Below are 5,899 nucleotides of genomic sequence, written 5' to 3' on the forward strand. Positions count from 1 at the left end.
ATGTAAAGATTGTGGAATGGCAAAGGGTCATTACCAACCAGCTAGTGTTGGAGAAGAAGTTGATGAAGGCAGAAATTGCTAATATAAAGCAAGAGGTTTGTTTGCTGCAAGATCAAAAACCAAGATTGGTTGAGCAAAATGAAAATTTCAACAAGAAATTGAAGGGTTCATCCTTGGAATTGAAGAGAAGGGAAGGTAGTTGGGTCTGGAATTAAAGAGGGGTAATTAGGTAATTTCGTATGGTCAAATTGGAGGAAAAGGTAGAAAGTGGGACCCGCTCACCGGAAATTCTTACCGGAAATTTAAGAGTGGTAGTGCTACTGTAACTTTTTACAAATTTGTGGTAGTTGTTTTAAAAAAAAATTGAAAAGGTAGTTGTTTTCAAAACAGAGGCTTAAATTGGTAGTTATTGACAAAATTTCCAAATAATAAGGTGTTTTATAATTAACATTTAGAAATGTAATTAGTGTTTATAAGAATATATACTAATATTTGAATTTACAATAGTAGTGATAGCAACAACTTAAGAAATATTTTATAGTTATTTTTTTATAAAATAAATGTTAATTTTAGGTTTGTTTTAAGACGTCGTAACATGATTTATCGGTCAGAAAGGAAAATCCAATTCGTATCCTTTTTCTTAGATTTGTCTCCCATTTTCTATCTTATTTCTCACTCTTAGACCTCTTCACCCAACATCTTGTTTCTTCTTTCCATCCGTATAACATTTATTTTATGGTTTGAATATTTAAGTTATCATAATCCTAATCCCACTCTCCCTCTTTAACTTATTGGCATATTTGATAAACTCTTTCTAATTGTTTTCTATTTCGTTGTTATAACAGTTACTATATAAATAACTATTTAACTTTTGTTTCATATTATTTTTTTCAACATTTGCCAAAAAAAACATATGTTTCACATTATTTGCAATAAATGCTTTTTTTTTTTTTTTTGGAAAATTTTTCATTTGTTTTATGTTTTTCCTAATCACATGCATTTCTATTTTTCCCCTACTATTTAACAATCACAAATAAACTATATAGTATTAGATGATTACAGTGCTACTAAAGCATCTCTCTTTCTTCCTTGTTTTCCTAATCCCCTCATCTTTCTTCCATCTTCTATTGTTTTGTAATTTTTTAAAATCTCATTGTAGTTGATCCATTTGCTCGAGCTATGTTCGCAGGAATGATAGGAACTTCTCCACTAACAAATTCAATGACCAAAATGTTAGCCCCCCTGCTCAGCAGTTTCATGGCGTCCTTGGTTAGCTTTCCACAAACATGGTCAGCGCCTAATGATTTCAAAAATTGCACCTTCTCAGCCCCCCTAAAATTAGGGAAATTCCTTGTTTCTCCTATTGACTAACAAGTTTTGTTTCTAATAGGATATGTGTCAAGATCTGAGAGATCCACCCAAAATTGACAGGCGGTACCCACCAATGAAAAACATCACATTATTTTCCAAAATGCCATTATGAGGAACAAAATTGTTTCGGGCTCCCTCCTAAAATTAAATACAAAAAAAGCAAATTATAAAATTCATCACATTCAAGACCTTCCAAATTGCCTTTAATACACACTAAACAACTACCTCACAGCTGCTATGACAATGGCACCACATACCTTTCCTACCTGAATTGCTGAAACACCAACTCCCCCTGCTGCTCAAAGCACTAAATCAGCAAGGCAATATCAGCACAATCACCTAGAAAATCATAAAGAGTTTTAGTTTAAAGGGCGCAAACAAAATACTACTCTGTATTTGATAATATATAGTCATATAAGGTTATAGCTAGTAAATCAAATATAGAGCTCCAACAATTATTGTCATAACTCACAATCGTCAAATTTAGGTGAAGTAACTCCAACTCCTGAAGATTCAATACCTTTGTTAGTCTCAACCTAGCTAATCGATACATCAATTACCTTCCAAAATGCTCTTCCCTGTATTAAATTGATCCTGCTTTACAATAATTGCGAATAATTGCTATAATTAATAGTTCTATTTAGTTCTAACCAACAATAACCCAATCACCCAAAGGAACTAAACAATAGAAAGGGCCATAAATATGTGAAAGTGCATAGCAAAATTTGTGTTAGAACCTCATAAATCTGCTGCTGGCTCCTGCACCCATAACCAGGTTCTGTATCCCTAACTGAGATATGAGTTCCAAAATCCCATCAGTTACAGACTCCTTGATACTTGTTTTTTCAGAAGGAACCTGGCAAAAGAATCACAGAAATGATGGTTTGTAGAATAATGAACAAAGAGGTGGGAGAGAACCATAAACAAAAATATTTAAATTAAGACAGAAAGAAGTATCAGCATAATAATATAAAAACCCTTGATAAGTAACAAGACATGCACCGATGCACCTGTATCTAAGAACATAAGATCTATTTGGCCAAGCTTCTAGACAATAAATTCTATTTCTCTAAAGTAGAAAACTGTTTACAGAGAAATTTTGGGCTATTTCATACTATTTAGTTCATTCTTAATTCTAGGACTATAATCACTCAACTTCTACTTGGTGCTAATGTTATGATCTGAGAGATAAATTGGCGCTATTACAAATGAAATATAAGATCATACCTGCTGAAGGGCATACTATTTAACACAATCATCTAACATTTTTTCGACCTTTTGTCTTTCTAACTCTTCATTGACCTCCACATCTCTGAAACTATATCCTACATTCAAACTGGATCGTCCACAAAAATTAATATCCAAGCAAAAATTAAAAAGAAAAAAAAAAAAAAACTCCAAATCGGAAAGAAGGGAATTAAATTACATATAATGATTTATAATTACTTGTTTGTTGAAGAGTCTTTTGGATAGGCACCTAAAATTCGATCACAAATGGTCTCTCCTTTCGAAAACTGTAAAGGCAGGTTCAACTTCTTTTAAGAAAAGAGCTATAGCCTGTAGTTGTATCTTATTATTTTTGGGAATGATTCCGCTGCATTTAAGGTTTTCAAGGCTTATCTTAGTGATTGTTTCAAGATGAAAGATCTTGGAGCTCTTAAATATTTTTTGGGAATTGAGGTGGCCCGTAGTTCTTTAGGGTTATTTTTGTGTCAACGAAAATATATTCTGCATATTATTTCTGAACAGGTTTACTTGGAGCAAAGCCTAGTGGGTTTCCCATTGAACAAAATCATAGACTTGCTCATGCAACTAGCGATTTAATGAAGGATCCCAAAGCATATCGTCGTCTGGTGGGACGGCTCATTTATCTTGCTGTGACTCGACCAGACTTAGCATATTCGGTTCACATTTTATCTCAGTTCATGCAAGCCCCTCGTCCAGAACATTAGGAAGCATCCTTGAGGGTAAAGCAAGATACAGTTTCTAAATCTTCTAAAGAGGCGGAATACAGATCCATGGCAGGAGTCACTTGTGAGTTAAAGTGGCTTAAGGATTTATTGTTGAGTTTGGGCGTGCAACATCCTAAGGCTATTAAATTATTTTGTGACAGTTAATCGACGTTGCATATTGCAAGGAATCCAGTTTTTCATGAGTGAACTAAGCATATAGAAGTTGATTGTCATTTTGTTCGTGATGCGATAACTGAAAAATTAATTTCACCATATCATGTGTCGACTACATCTCAATTGGCGGATATTTTCACAAAACCACTTGGGAAGGCACAGTTTAACTTTCTTCTTTCCATGTTGGGCATTTTTTAATCTCATGCTCCAACTTGAGGGGGGTATTAAGATATATTTAAGGAATATTTAAATTTGGAGAATATAATTTACTCTAGGATATATTTTACATCTTTATCATGCATGTTTCCTAGAGTTTGATATAGGGAAGGAAACTTGATTGTCTTGTATTATATATTTGCATCTTGTGTGCTAATGAAGATTAAGCCAAAGTTTATCACAACTTTACAGATAGGCAGCTAAAATTTGATCACAAATGGTCTCTGCTTTCGAAAACTTTAAAGGCAGGTCCAACTTCTTTTAAGAAAAGAGCTATAGCCTGTAGTTGTAGGTACATCCACCATAAGATGGGTGTTTTACAACAAGGTAAAAATCATTTCATTTTTTTTAGTTTAAGTCAGCACATATGACATATCTCTTTCAAAGTTAACTTTGGGCGTGAATGCATGATCGTAAAAGTCGTCCTATAAGCTATGTGTAAAAGTATATTTTACTCTCAGACCACGATGATCGTGGTCTTGGTCTGAGAGGTATGTACTTCAAAGGTTCATCTTCCTCTATAAGGTCTTTGGTGTCTAGATGTTTATGCAAAGATCCTCCCTTTAAAGAACATGAAATGCCAAAAAAATTTAAGGGAAGCAAGAAAAACAAACACACAAAAATTTGAAATGAGAATCATACATCAAATCCAACCAAAAAAAAAAAAAAAAAAAAAAACTACTTGTAAATGAAACTCATGCAAGTTAGCTATATTATAACTTTGCTTTTAAACTTTTACCTGGGGTATGCTTCCGTCTACAATCCCACTCATGATTCCGCATTTTAAAAAGCAGAGCAATTACTAATACTTGTTCTTTCTTAATCCGGACAATATAATTCAAACGACGTAATTGCTGCAGTTGCTGCGACTGAGCTAGCATTTTCCGATTCCTCAGTTGCCCTGACCTGCATATGTTAATAGAATTCAATTAAAGGACTCATACAATCTTTGGTATATAACATCACTAATTACAAGTATTAGTTCAATATTCCAAAGAAGATAAATGGCAATAAATAAGAATATATTTCAGGTCACACTGCATATAAGAGACATTCCTACAAAAATCAACAACAAAGTTCAATCAATTTCATTTTCCCAAAAAATCAATTGAAAATACAGCAAACTTGTATTCATTTTTGTATAATTAATTACTTGCCAAAAAAGAAATCTCAGGCTGCGTTATCCCACAAAATCTCATTTCTCTTCCCCCCCTTCCCCAGCAGCCCTACTCTCATAATATTCCTCACAGTAATTCTACTTTCACAACTCTCTCGTGAAACTACCATATTGGAGTACTAATTTTACTTCACGTGAAACAAATAATGTAATTCACTCTACATAAGCAGATAAGATACTACATTCTCCTAAATTGCTATGATCACTTAAACAAACCATGGTACTAAGGTAGACACCTAAACTTCTTCCCATTCATCAACGCGATTGCAAAAATGAAACTTGTATCTTGTGAAAGAATAATCAATGTAAATTTCACAAATACAGTTTTCACGCAAATATCACTCGATTTGCTTATGAATTTCTACTGCAAATATCCATGAGCTGAAGTTCATTGATCTTAAGACCCGATATCACTCGATTTTGTTTATGTATCAGTATCTTCTACTTCGTAAATTCCTATTACTCTTGTTAGACTTAAAATCGATGTTAGGTTCTTCAAAATCAATACTTCCATCCCATAGTTCTCGGACCTATTCGATCAGCTACATTTTCAATAAAACATGAGTATTTTACAATAATAAAAGGCGAGGTGGGTGGTGTGGAATGGTGAGGTGGGTGCTGGGGAGGGGATACGAGTTAGGGTTAGGGTGGTGGGGAGGGGATACAGGTTAGGGTTAGCGTGGTGGGTGGGTTTTTCGGGGCAGGTGGGTTGCTGAAAAAAGGGGTTGGACGTGGTGGTGGTGGGTTAGGGGGGCTAGTGTGGGCTGGGTGGTGGGGGTGGTGGGATTTTTTTTTTTTGTTTTTTTAATTGACTTTTTCGACGGAAATTCCGTCGGAATTTTCCGGCGAAACAGTATTCGGCGGTATTTTTTGACAAATTTTTCCGGTGCCGGAAATCCTCTTCTAACGAAATAGTTTCGACGGAATTTCCACCGGAAAAGTGTATCTAACGGAATTTCCGTTGAAAAAGGTCGTTTTTCCTACAAAAGTGTTTCCGACAACAGGTTCC

This window comes from Chenopodium quinoa, unplaced genomic scaffold (assembly GCF_001683475.1).
Source record: "Chenopodium quinoa cultivar QQ74 unplaced genomic scaffold, ASM168347v1, whole genome shotgun sequence".
NCBI classification, from domain to species: domain Eukaryota; kingdom Viridiplantae; phylum Streptophyta; class Magnoliopsida; order Caryophyllales; family Amaranthaceae; genus Chenopodium; species Chenopodium quinoa.